Source organism: Solanum pennellii, chromosome 11 (genome assembly GCF_001406875.1).
Source record: "Solanum pennellii chromosome 11, SPENNV200".
In the NCBI taxonomy this organism is placed as follows: Eukaryota; Viridiplantae; Streptophyta; class Magnoliopsida; order Solanales; family Solanaceae; genus Solanum; species Solanum pennellii.
This window is the reverse complement of record NC_028647.1, coordinates 47200714-47215604: the sequence shown is the minus strand read 5'-3', so window position 1 is coordinate 47215604 and position 14891 is coordinate 47200714. Positions and strand designations below refer to the sequence as shown.

The following is a 14891-nucleotide window of genomic DNA, read 5'->3' as shown; positions in this document are numbered from 1 at the left end:
GGCGGCTGGCGGCGCTGCTGCTGGTGGACGGTGGACGCCGACTGGAGTAGAAGAGGAAGAGGAGAAAAGAAGGTAGAAGCTGCTGTGCTGAGTGCTGAAGAGGAGAGGATGAAGACTTTGAAGAGTGAGGAAGAGTCAAAATGATAGGGTATTAGGGATTTAGGGTTTCTTATTTTTTTTAAAAAAATTATTTAATATTAATAATTATTAAATATAATATAATTTATAAATTAAAATATAATATTTCGGTTTAAACCGAAATACCGAATTCCAAAGTAATACGTACCGAAAACCGAACCGAAATACCGAAAATACAAAAAAATAAACCGAAAACCGAAATACCGAAACCGAAATTCTGAAAAATTTTGGTTCGATTCGGTGTTTCGGTTTTCCGGTGTTTATGCCCACCCCTAATTTCTTAAGTATGTGAGAAAATTCTTTCACAATTAATCAATGTTTATCTTAAACAACCTAAATAATAATCAATCTTGTACCTAAATCAAGCATAAGTTCGTAAAAACATCATTAATAGATTCATAACTTTTCTTCAAATTCATGCAATTTAGGATTCATAATAAAAATCGTAAATCATACATGGGTTCACATGGGATTAGTTGAAAAGCATCTAACTGAGTCTCAATCATCAAAATGAAATCATAATCAATCAATTGAATCCATACAAATAGAACTCATAAGGAATTGAATTAAAACCTAATCAATTTTGAAAAATTGAATTGAAGAATTGAAGAAACTTTGGAGACTCAATGAATAAATGAAACCTATTGATGATCTCCCTTCATACCTTGATTGAAAAACTAGGAAATGATGAATAAAAGAGACTTGATCTTGAATAACCCTAGTTTCTTCCTTGATATATAAAGAAGATTTTTGGAGAGTACCTTGGAGAGAATTCAGGAATTATAAGAAATGAAACAGCTGGGGAAATTTCTAAGGGTGATGGACAATTATAAGACTTAGATTTAAGAGTACAACAAAGTAGTATAGGTATTAAGTACATAAAAAAGACTCAAATATCCTCAAACTAAAACGTATCAGTGGAGTGATATGGACTTACCTACGGTTCGTATAACTTTTTACAGACAGTATTGGTTGTCCATAGAACTTGATACTAGACTTAAAATTATAAATAGTTTTCACTAGTCTATTTTATAATCCGTCTAAAGTTCCACGGACCGTAAACCCAACTGTAGAATCTATGGACCAAAATCCTTCCAAGTTTGAAGTCAAGTTCCATGAGACAATCTATGAGTAGAATCTATGGACCAAAATCCTTTCAAGTTTGAAGTCAAGTTCCATGAGACAATCTATGACTCATGAAAACTTCCACAAACCGCACAACCTTCCGTAGGCCTAAAAGTCATAATTTTAACTAAGACTGAAACACCTTCGACAACTCCTTTCCTACGAGTCGTAGAACTTTCTACAATCTGTAAACAGATTCCGTAAATTTGGACCAGCGGTCTACGATGCATCTTTTCTTTTTTTGAGGTGTTACATCGCAACTAAAATCGCCTGAATCAAAGCTCCTTAGCTCAAGATATCAAGTTTTGAAAAATAGTTTTATGAGCTGAAAATCGAGTTGATCACAATAATGCAAACACGTGCCCACGATAGCGGTAGTCTAACTCAGTTAAATCAGCCATTTTTCTACGATCGCAGAGTTTATCTCGTGAATGTGAAGGGTTAGGGACCTAACCATCTGCAAACACAGACCCCATCTTTTAAATGCAGTAACCAAGACACTGTATATTGACAAATATAAAACCAGGCTCGCGCGGAGATCAAAATCATCGGCCTTTGCGAACATGACACTAGGTGTGCGAATGTGATGAACATAGAGTGTTGCACCATTCCACACTTCAAAATGTACAAGATTCTCGACGGGGCTCAAGATTGTTCCATCATCACCAATCCAAAACCTCTAGCATATATATTTATTGAAAGTTTAGATATATATTCTAAGTTATTTTTTGGTTAAGCTGCCGATGGACAAGCACTAGAGAAAACATATGATGAGTTGGTGCTACTTTTCAATAGGTTGTCAATCAATATTCATAAGAAGACTAGTTAATTGAATAGAGGTACATTGAATAAGGCAATAAAAATTCTAGAGGTTAATATGATAACTAGTATATAGGCACATATCGCATCTATGAACCACAAGTTTAGTGAGCTCAATGGTTTTTTTATAGGTCAGGTGCAAGCTCAAGTTCATTCAATTCAAGAAGCTCAATTATTCTGCAAATTCTATGGAGGTACCCATACAATTGATTTGTTTATATCTGATCAAGAGTTCATACATTTCATAGGCAATGCAAGTTGAGGTACAAAAATTTAAAATCTTAGAAATACCTATAATCCAAATTGGAGGAACCACCTAAATTTCTAAAAGGGTGCAAATCAAAAAATCAATATTGACAATTAAATATCACAATGAAGCAGTAGCAATTTAATAGCAAAGGCAAATTATAATATCTATTTTGTGAATTTCTGAATAAGGAGCTCTTCACTTCAAAATTTACAAATGTGGAGAACCAACCTCAAACTTAAGATACTTATTTCTTAAATGGAATTGATTATGTAGTAAATTCATTGAATTTGAGCACTCAAGATAAGTGTTTAAGAGACTAGAATTGAAAATTTTAAATCTAAATTATAATTTAAAAACAACTATTTAACTTTACAAATGATATTCAAATCAAAATTTGATTTATGGAATTAAATATTCTAACTAATAGGTAAATGTTCTTATACTTTGAATTTCAAACTGTTAATGTGAGGGGCTAATTTGAATTGATAAAAACTAAAGTTTTGACGCTAAGGTGTTTTGAAATTCTATTTTTTCTACAGATATTCAGATTGAATATTGTCAGTTTAAATATATTAAGGCCACTAGTATACTCATATTAAATGCTTCGCACGATAATAAAAGTTTAAAATATTAATGTTAAAATAATTTTTAGCAATCTTTCTTTTTATTGGACAATTGTTAAATGTGAAGTTCTATAAAAAAAAATATTAATCCTGAACAACTCGTTTAAATCAATGTAAAATCTAGTTAGTTTTTTTGTCTGTTAAAACATAAGTTAATCAAACTTATATTTGTCAAATTATTATTGTAAGATGCAATAAAAGAGGTTGATATTTTAAATTAGAAAGAATTCAGAGATGAATAATATATTTCATTAGGAGTTTAATACAAAAGTTTGACATTGACTTTAAAAACTAGTAATAATGTTTACAAGTTTGCTTTTTCGTTTTGAATCAGATTGTGAACAATTAAAACACTTCTCAACACTTGATTACCCCCTCAAATCAAATTGTATTTAGATATTTCGCTATTAACCTCCTTAAAATTCAAAGAACATTCTAAAGTGATTGGAACAAAATATTCAATTTCTTATATTGCCGTTTTATCTCAAATCTCTTCAAATTAGTTCATATATGAAAACAATAATCTCTTAAATTATACTTTCAAATATAACATATCGCTCTATGATGGAAATAGACATATATAATCAAAGTCAACACTAAAATTGAATTTTAAGGAAAAAAAGAAGAGAAAGTAAGGAGGTGTAATTAAAAAAAATAATATATTTTAAGTTTTTCAAAAAAGTACATAAATGAAAAATAGAGTAGTGGAAGAAAAAATTGAAGAGAAAATTACAATAATAATAATTTGTGTCACTTACAAAAATAGCTATACTTTTAGGGTTTATTAGATTGAAATAGCTATAAATATTATATTTTTTTTTAAAAAAATAGCTTAACTTTGGGTTAAAAAATGTTCAAGTCTATAAATATTTCATTTTTTAAATACAAAAATACATTCAAAATAGTTTCCCACTAAATGAGGTTAAATTAGTTATTGTAACGGACAATGTTATTTTCAGCCCTTAAAATCCACGAACTTGACACTTTTAAAAATGTAACTAACCTATACCTAGGATTCTGATCATAAAAGAAAAAATTCTCACCAGTTAGAAATAGAAATTATGCTCTTTTTTTCTTCTTCATTTAACGTCAAAAATAAAAATACAATTTGATGGCTACTATTAATATTTTGATCCAACATTTCGAGAAATAGAGCGAAGAGAATTGTTGTGTAGAATATAGCATTGACGGGATAATTGAAGGAATATGCTTCTTATTCTGATTTAGTTGGTTTTATTTCGATACGATTGAACATCAATCTTACAAAAAAAGTGTGTGAAAATTAAATTTCATTGTCGAAGGTAACGACACGCCTATGAAAATACGTAACGCGGGTATGCGTATATATGTTTAGTTGAAAAATATCAACACTCAATTTGGAGTATATCTCTTGTATGTAACTGTTTTTTATATTGATATAGAATATTTTGATTCTGAAGATACTTTCATTGAAGGTGAAGTGTTGCAACATGAATACAATAAAGAATTAATTGGTATGAATGATACATTGTCAATTGTTTCAACTTGTAGCGATCAACCAATAGATGTATTTGATGGTGGAAATGATTAATTACGAACCGACCGCAACATGAGATAATGGTGGATCAAATATACATGAATAAGTCGACATTGAAGGATGTGATAGAAAAATACTCAATAGAAAAAATGATTAAATTCTTGGTTGAGAGGTCAAACTCTATTAGGTAAACTGTTGTTAAATTTGTTGCATTTTAAGTATACTTAGTTATGTTTGTAGATGCAAAGCAAAACTAGCAAAAAAATATAATATTGTATGCACAGTTATACCCTTGTATGCCACTCTAAAAAGTACGCATTGTTGATGAATGCGTCAAGTATTAACAAGTCGAAGATGTTCAAAGTTAATGTTTTTAACTCTGAACATTCATGTCCTTTAAAGGATTGGGTGCATTCTGATTGTCGGGCAACAAGTGGATTGATTGGAGGAATAATCGCACCTAAACGGAGGAATCACAAGAGTAAGTACATTCCAAATAATATCATGATGACATTATGTTGGACTTGGGTATTGATATTAACTATATGTTGGCATATCGAGCAAAAGAGAAAGGCATTGTAATCAATAATGGGGCAACCAACTTCGTCTTATGGAAGCTACCTTGGATAAGACGTATTCTGGTTCACATATTCGAATGAAGAAGCCAAACTTGCATGGAAAGAGGTATACCATCCAATTTTTTAATACTTTTTCTTGGCATCCATTTTTTTGCTATGCTTTTGAATAATTTGGAGAAAACATCTTTACTCAACTAGATCAAATTGTATCTTTGAAATCGATGAGCTCCTCTTCTCACCAGAATTGATGAACGTATTGATAAAATAAAATATTACGAATTTGGCATCATCATCATCAATCTCATCACCCGATACCTTTTTTTTTGTACTCACTGATCAACTTTACCTTCCCGATAATACCTTTACCTCATAGTACTGATTGATTAATTTATTCAGCTTGTTTGTGTCAAATAAAAAATCGTCTTCCTCAGCAAAGCAATTCAACCCTGTAAGCAAAGTGTGGTATGATTTATACGAAAGAACAGTTCATCCAAAAACTGTCCTCCAATTCACATATTGATCTTAGGCGTATTTATATGCCTAACAACCACTTTTATCTCACATATATATAGCCGAGTGAGAACATTTTCGATGGTTGAGTCAAGCATTTAGAGTCGTTTTGATTCTGCATCTTCTAACCAATATGATTAGATGTTTCAGGCCGAAGATCATTGGAAAAAGGAGCTAAATTTGGGCACCAGATTAAAGGTCGGAAAGCAGAAGAAGAATTGGCGAAAATGAAGAACCAAGAAGTTGAAAAGTGCACTAGCAAGAAGCACTTCCGCGTCGCAGACGCACTCCCCCCAAGCAGTGAAGGAGCTCCCCATAACAGGGGAGTACGCGATATGGGTGTGTCGCGGAGGCAGATCAACGATGCAAAATAGAAACTCCCCCATAACAGGGGATTCAGTGATAGAGTGTGTCGCGGGGGTCGTTACACTAATGAGCAGAATCGAGCGAGGGAACACGTCTGCGGTTGCGGACCTGGACATGAAAATCGTCCCACATGTTTATTTTTGACTATAAATAGTTTAAGTATCTCGTATTACACACTATACTTTCTTTTAAAAAAAGGAAGCTGAGGCAAAAAACGATTTTTGTACTAAATTTTAGGGTTTTTCTTCTCCTACTTCATCTTGATAAAGACTTGTATGATTCTAATACATTCCATCTTGTTATTTTGTATTATGAGTAGCTAAAATCCCTTGTTCTAAAATTGTAGCTATGAATGATGGTTTAATGTGAATTTGTTTCTTGTGTGAGAAGGGGGATTTTCTATTTTGTGCTTGCATTCTCATTTCATTATTTTAATGTTTGATCAATATTAGAATAAATTATTGTCCACTCTTGAATTCGGAAAATGAATAGATGGATAGACCAAAAAATGCAAGAGGTATATTCAATATAGAGTGAGTTCTAAATTGTTTTGTGGGTAAAATAGTTTTATACTTATGCACCACATTTGGTTGAAATGCAAGAAGAATATTTAGTGCACTATTATTTGTTCATACTTAACCCCACTTGACGATATAGTTATGTTTTCAATAATGGTAGACGATTAGAAGTCGGAAGATTATGATCGTAAGATGAGCCTTGCCAACCCGCAATGAGTTAACCCTTTGAACCTTGGAATAGGAACACATTGAAACCCTGGGATGTCTTTCCAACTTGTGAAGTTACTTTGTTGAAATCAGTTACGTATAGTAGCTAATTCTTGTTAAGGTTGAAGTAGTAGTTTAAACAAATTTCTCAATCTAATGAATACTTGAGTAAATTTAGATAGTCATTGTAAATTGTTATTCGCTGATTTGAAGTCCCTTGGGTACGGACATTATACTCGAAAGAGTCCATTTACTACTTGAGTGACCAGTGCACTTGCGTGCGATTTTGGACGCAACACATACCATCAAAGACCTAAAGATTTGTGATTGCACCCCACACACGTGCATTTTGGTATATGCTCCAAAACATGTATCTTTGAATAGGTTGAATTGGGTCAGTGTAAGCTTCCCTTCAAATCTGTAACTATGTTATGGTTCACATAAACCTACACGTGCGGGGATTCGATCGTGCTAGCTAACACATAAAATTTGATACCCTGTCATTAAGAAATACTAAAATATGAAACAACAATTTTTTTACATAAGTTACTGCTTAGTAATTTGATTTTATGCGTACATACAAGACAACACATTCAAATAGAAGATGCATTGACACAAAATAAAATTGATCCAACTAATAATTTGAAATGTATCCACATATTCAATTAATTATCATTTAACTTTATTCTTTTTCAAAAAGAAGAATTACAACATAACCCGAAATACACTAGAATGTATTCAAATTGTAGTTGATATATGATCTTTCCATTCCATTAAATCACATTAACACTGCATACATTCACACACACGTTCTCACGCAAAATTAAATGATTATTATTATGCATCAAATACTCAGACAAATAGTAGAAAACTATAGATATGCATAGATAACTTAACTACCATTTAACTACAATCATTTTTTTTTTACAAAAAGAAAAAAATAAGCACACTATAAATATTCAATGGTTATATGTATGCCACAATATACTAATTTGGAAGGTATATCCTCCACAAAAACTTACTTGTTCAACTTACACTACATTCATATGACTACACCTTACTACAATAAATTTTAGAAAACATAATGACAACATAACTCTAAATACACTAGAGAGTATTAAAAAATGTGAAGGTATTCAAATATAAATGAAGGTATTCAAAGTATAATTTTATGTCACTGTAGACACATAAATTGTATTAGATCAAATTCATACTAAATTTGAATTAAATCTATGCTCATTTGGGCTAAATAATTAATTTGGGCTATACAAATAAATAAGTCTATCTTAATGAATTCAAATTCAAGGTCAATTTCACCTTGAAGCCCAAACTCATGTCACGTGTCACAGTGACTAGGCATCCAAGACCAACAAGGTGACGCCACGTGTCGAAATGAGGTGGTAGTCCCAGTAAAATGCAAGAACAAATCAAAATGCACCAAGTGTCAAATTGACATCCTTTGGTCAATCACAAGCAACCTTGTTCACTCCCTACAACTATAAATAGGTCATAGACATGAAATTCAAGGGGGATCCACAAAACTCTTCAATAAGCATTCAGCAAATTGGAGAAAGCTACAACATCAACATTAATAGTTCTTAGAAGGAGTGATCAACAAAGTTCTTCCCAGATATCAACTTACAACGACGAAGCGCTTTCCGACGTCCTGGAGATCGACAACATCTCAAGGAGGTCTATGACTGTCATGACCCGCAAGTACACCCTAGAAGTTAGAGAGTCCTTGTGTCGTCACACGGCAAATGAGACTTCAAGAAGTCTCATCTAAGCCTCTTGTATCATTAATTGCATAATAACCATACTAAAATAGGTAAGAATTTAAAATATTCTTCACACATGAAGAACTCTTTCATAAACATTACACAAGCGGAAGATTTTCATTTAAACATTAATCTTTACAACATCTACTTGAACCATCTAAACTTTAGAGTATAAAACACTTGGGACTAATCCCATACAAGACAATAAAATAAAGACTATGGCATAAGGGACATGTGGATATTGTCCTCGAATCAATGAGGACTCACTAATACTTTATTTTCAAGCCTTAGAAACCTATCCATCCTCCATGGAACTTCAAATTCCCTACTGTTTAGTCAAAAAGGGAAAAGAAGGGGTTAGCACATTAGATGTACTAAGTATAGAAGCCATGCAAAAACCATGAAAAAGGTACATTTAGTAAATAACATGCTTTTCATGAATTTCGATTAAAGCGTCATACTATAAGCATAAAAACAACATTTAACAACTTAGAAACACATAAGATAACATTTAAACCAAATATCATAATTTTAGAGTCACTTTACAGTAACTCCATTCAATGTTACAGTGAAGTCCCTTCACTATATAGTGAAGTTGCTTATTCTTCATCTTAGACATCTTCTAGCATGTAATCATCCCACTTAAAGCCATCCTAAGACTCACTTAAGCAACACAAAGAGAGACCGCCTATAAAACCTCCCTAAGCATGCCTAAATGATCCTCAAGACTACTTATAATGAGTCACATACACACTTACAAGACATCAAACATATCTACATATCAACATATAGATAATATGACAATTCCTCATCAAAGGCTATCAAAAGACTTACTTAAGTAGATCAAGAAGATAACGTCCATGATTGACCTCTTCAAGACTACCTAAATAATCCTTAAGACTTCCTAAGTTTGGATAATGTCCACATAAACAATCATCTTCCCTAACTAGAGTCATTCTTAAGACTTATCTAGGTAAGATAAGAAGTGACCATTCCTATGCCCCTTTCATGCCTCAACTAGATAACCCTCAACTACTCTAGATAAGTACTTATTCATTTTAACATACTTTCTTAACTTAAGTCATTACATTCATTAGATCATTTAGAAGACATTCAACACATAAAGGACATTCAAGTAATGGTCTTGGTAAAGACCTGGGGACTCCAACTAACACCTTCAAAACCTATTGTGCAATATCTAGATAGCGTTCTATACCACCACCTAAACTTCATAGAACTTCTCTAATGCTAATAGGTATCCCATATGATGAGAATAGAAAATAACCGATATAGACCATGATAGCTAGACATGGAATTCGGAGTTCTAACCTTCTCCAATGAGGGTGTCCTACTTGCCAAGGGTAGAACTAGGACACATCCCATGTAGGCACATGTTTAAGGAATATGAAGGGTTGTTATGCACTCTAGTGTCATTCTCAAGTAGAGGTACATTGTACTCTAGTCTCATTCTCAAGTAGAGCTACTTCCCATAAAATAATCACTCGGTGCTAGCCTTGGTTCTCATAGAGTAATTGACATTAAAGGATCACATGAAGAGGTTCATATCTAGTTCATAACCCAATCACGTTCACCCTACCAAAGAGGTCCACTAGGCTACCTTTCAATGGCGACTAAGATAGCTCATTATGATTTTTCTAAGGATTAATATGATGTCATTCCAGCCAATTAACCTTAAGTCCACCATTCATTTACATGAAGGATACATTACGACTCTCGACTTCAACATTCATAACATAACCTTTACCACGTGCATGACCTTCTTAACATCCTCTAAGGTCTCACATATCTTTCATTCATATATGACAAGGGTGGACTAATCCTACCTAGTCAAGACATATCATAATCTCATAAAATTAATTCATATATCAAGTAAGGGACACAAGTCTACCAAACAAGACACACTATTCTTTTACCTTATCACATATAGCATACCATTCTTTAAAGCACTTAGGATGACCCTTACCATATTTATGTCACCTTATACATTACTACAACATCATCAATATAACCATTATAGACTCATATAGTCAAGTAGGAACAATTAGCATCAACTGTAAGACTACACATATAAGCACATAGTCATAGTCTAAAATGATCTCCTATATACATCAAACTTTCACATTACTAGCATGTAGGTAGGTATGACCATTCTTCACATAATCAACTACACAATTCATCATAATACTTCAAGTAGTTTGCCAAAAAGGCCATGATTATTATATTACTTAAAATAATGCCGACAAGGCTACATCAATTACAAGTAAAGCACATAACACCACCACCATAAGTGGAACATACCAATCACAACATAATTGAAGTCTAATTACATCAAAAATAAAGGAAATAGGGCATCTTACCACCACAACATCCTCAACACCTCAATTCAATGCTAAATCATCCAATTCAATACTATAAGACCCTTACAAATGGCCATGAACAATAATTCATTATAGAAACTATGATAATCAATGAAACTAGGTCAATTCAATAAAGATTCATCAATCTAATACCACCTAGATATCAATTTAACACAATTCTTGCATCATTAGATAATTCACAGAGATCTACACTAGAATTCATAATCATTAAGTCAATATCAAGTAACCCATAACATAGTCAAATATAGGGTTCATCCAATTCATAGGTTCATAGGTAGTTTAGGTTAAAATCATCAATACAATAACAATTTAATCCATAATAAATGTTTAAAAGTAATTGATGCAAGAACCCATGGTAGAATCATAAAATTGGACAATTTAACTTTTGAAAACTTTAGAAATCATCTTTGAAATTGGCTCTAAGGTGATAGAAAGCCTTAGATGAAGAACTCTCATACCTTATTTGAAGAACCCAATGAAAATTGAAGAAGAAACTCCACTGAAGAACCATTTTCACCTTGAACTCTCATGGAGGTCTTTGAAGAAACTTTGGGAGGGAATGTGCTTTGATTTAGGTGTTAGGGTTATAATGAGAGATTAATGACTTATATACTCTTAAAATACCCATAAAAACTCAAAACAACTGTGCTCACATTTTACAAGAATTGGGGTGAATTTACAATTTCACCCCTCAACTTAACAGAAAACTGGCAGGAAACAGACATCACCGTCGACGCCAACATCGATGGTCCGTGGTCTCACCCACACCCCGTCGATGGGGTCTTGTGGGTTGCACCTGCAACTCCTCAACCTTCAGGCCAAGTGGGTCCATCGATGAGACCCACCGATGGGTCGTTTCCTGGTCGACTTGCCGTGTTTGGGTCAGTCAATTGCCATTGCCTGGCAATGTTGAGCTCCAAGTTGGGGTCCTCTTTTAGGGTCCCTTGTGGGTCCTACTTGAAGTTTTACCTGGACGTTTCCAACCTCAATATGTTCGATACGGTTTTAGGATCTACCACATGAGTTTTGTCCAAAACGAACACGTAAAACTCAATGAAACATGCATATACACGCAAGGTCGTTTCAAGGCAAGCCTTTCGAACGTCATGGACGTTCTTAGACGTTTGACCTCCAAACTTCATGAAACTGGACACACTGCCTATATACACTATCATAACTCATTTAAGAACCTTATAGCCTTATGAATCACACGTAAACACATAAAACCACATATGAGGCACATAGGTGACTTAGTCGTCGAACGTCTTGGACGTCCCTTGACGTTTGACTTCCAATGCACCTAAACTCTTAGACACTGACTCAAACCTACATTATAAACCATTTAGGACCTTAGACCATCAAGAAAACTATGTTAGGATCTAGCTTCACCTAAGTCATTTTCGGGGTCGTACAATGACTCTCATACGATGGTCAATAAGTGCAACATCTAGGTTCAAACTTGCATCTGTATTCTTTGGAGAATCTTCTCAAATTAGCTCCAACTTTGGTGATTCCGAAGATTCAATGGATTCTCCAACTTCAATGAATTTTAATGCTTTGATGGCTGACTTAACTAACATAGATGAGAAGTTTGTGATGATGGAGCAAACCATTGAGGCCTTGAAGAAATTCGTGTGATAAAAATCTTCATATTGCTCAACTTATGAACAAGTTGGAGGCCTTTACGCCTGGAGAGTCAAGTCACGTTCCCACTTGTCCATCTGGTTTTGATCAACAAAACAAAGACGTTGAGGAATCTCTAGCAAAGTCCAAGTTTCAAAAGGAGAAATAATCTGCTTCAGTTGCTGCACTATCTGTCCAACAGTTGCAAGACATGATAACGAACACTATCAGGGCTTAATATGGCGGAACACCACAAATTTCCTTGTATCACTCCAAGCCATATACAAGATGGATTGATTTTCTATCCATGCCGACAAACTTTCAACCACCAAAGCTACAACAGTTTGATGGCAAGGGGAACCCAAGGCAACATATCGCTCACTTTGTTGAAACTTGTAGCAATGCTGTACACATGGTGACCTTTTGGTAAAACAGTTTATTCTTTCGTTGAAAGGGTATGCATTCGATTGGTACATCGATCTAGAACACGAGTCCATTGATAGTTGGAAGCAACTCGAGAAGGAATTCCTCAATCATTTCTACTGTATTCGCCGAACCGTAAGCATGATAGAGTTGACCGGCACTAAGCAAAGAAAGGATGAGCCAGTGGTGGATTACATCAATCAATGGAGATCATTGAGTTTGGACTGCAAAGATTATCTTTCTGAAATATCTGCTATGGAAATGTGTATTTAGGGTATGCATGGGGACTTCTATACATACTACAAGGAATCAAACCGCAAACTTTTGAGGAACATGCTACATGAGTGCATGACATGGAGTTGAGCATCGCGAGTCATAGGAAGGCATTTCCTTTTGCTGATCTGACAAAAGAAAAAAAGGAGTTCAGAAAAGGTATGACCTCAAAGACCCAAACAAAGGAATCTATGGCGGTGAAAGAAACTTCTGTAAAGGTTACTACCAAGAGTAAACGAAAAGAGGAGGAAGCCCCAAGTCAATATCCAAGAGAGGAGAGGCGATGTCCAACCTTGAAGAAGCTAGAGGAAAATGTTTACCCATTTCCAGATGTAGATCTACCTATGATCCTTGAGGAATTGCTAGATAAGAAAGTTATTGATCTTCCTGAATCAAAGAGGCCCGAAGATATTAATAAGGTTTGTGATCTTAGATATTTCAAGTTCCATCGCGTCCTTGGCCGCCCGACAAGTAAATGCTTTATCTTGAAGGAGAAAATCATGATGTTGGTAAGTGAAGAAAAAATCATCATTGGCCAAGATGAAATGGCGGAGGCAAATCATGCTAGTGTAGCACCAAATCAAAAGAAATGTTCAAGGTCCTCATCTATTCCAAACACCGTCTTGTTGCGATTCGAAAGTTTAACGCCTATCGAAGTTGATGTTCCAAGGAAAACTGTTGAGGGTTCACTAGAGATAGACAATCACAAAGAAAGTGAAGTTGATGGTTGGACTTTGGTTACTTGTAAGAAGCGGAGACATCAAGCAGTTTTTAGGATACACCTTCTTAAAATAAAAGCAACAAGGAGTGATGTGAATCAACTACAATTATCAAAAAGCATCAAGCCTTGTACTAGCCGAAAGATCAATGATTCTTCATCGCAAAAGGTTCGAAGGCCTATTAGACTGGATGAATCCTTTCCTAAAAAATTCTTTTCGGTACTCAAATCGGTGCAACACATGTTATTTCCAGCATAGACGAAACAAAGGGAAACGAAGGTGATCATGATCCAACAATAACACAAGAACATCAAACTGATGAAAAAGTTGCCCCATGTTGTGCTACAATATCCTTCACAGATGATGACTTGCTGTTAGGATCTAAGCTACATAATAGGCCCTTGATTGTTGTAGGGTATATTCGAGAACAACATCTTAATCGCATACTAATCGATGGTGGTTCTACAGTTAATATCATGCCAAAAGCTGTTTTGATAAAACTTGTGATCTCCACTGATGAATTGTCCAAAAGTAACCTAACGATCCGAGGATTCAATCAGGGAGGACAACGATCCATAGAGAAGATTCGTGTAGGATTTTCCATTGGCGATGTGAAATCAATCACTTTGATTCATGTCATAGATGCCAAAACATCATACAAATTGTTGCTCGGACGTCCATGGGTTTATGAAAATGAAGTTGTACCATCTAATTTGCATCAGTGCATGAAGTATATGAAAGACGGTGAAGTCGTCAAAATAGATGCAGACATCAATCCTTTCATTGAGACGGAGTCATATTTTGCATATGCAAAATTCTAACTAGATTCTGGAAAAGGAAATATGGAGGAACATGTAGAAGCTGACCCAATTGATCTTGCCGCTATCAACATGTCTAAGAAGAGAACAAAAGAGGTTTCCATTAAGCTTTCACCACCTAAAGGAGACTTGCAGACTAATATGGACGACGAGCAACCAATTTTCTCTATATTCCACGTGAACGTCGAAAAAAGAGGCAACCACTGCT

The 14891-nt window shown here is 34.4% G+C and overlaps 1 long non-coding RNA gene across 3 annotated transcripts; it reads left to right on the top strand.

The window, feature by feature from the left end:
- The first annotated feature begins 4006 nt into the window (after positions 1–4006).
- On the top strand, positions 4007–6277 carry LOC114074945. 3 transcript variants are annotated; one of them, XR_003575326.1, is made up of 3 exons: positions 4007–4256; positions 4874–5155; positions 5701–6277. It is a non-coding gene; the product is annotated as an uncharacterized LOC114074945 (long non-coding RNA). The 3 variants fall into 3 exon arrangements; XR_003575325.1 differs by having other exon boundaries at positions 4007–4658; positions 5710–6277; XR_003575324.1 differs by having other exon boundaries at positions 4007–4658.
- The last annotated feature ends 8614 nt before the right edge of the window (positions 6278–14891 follow it).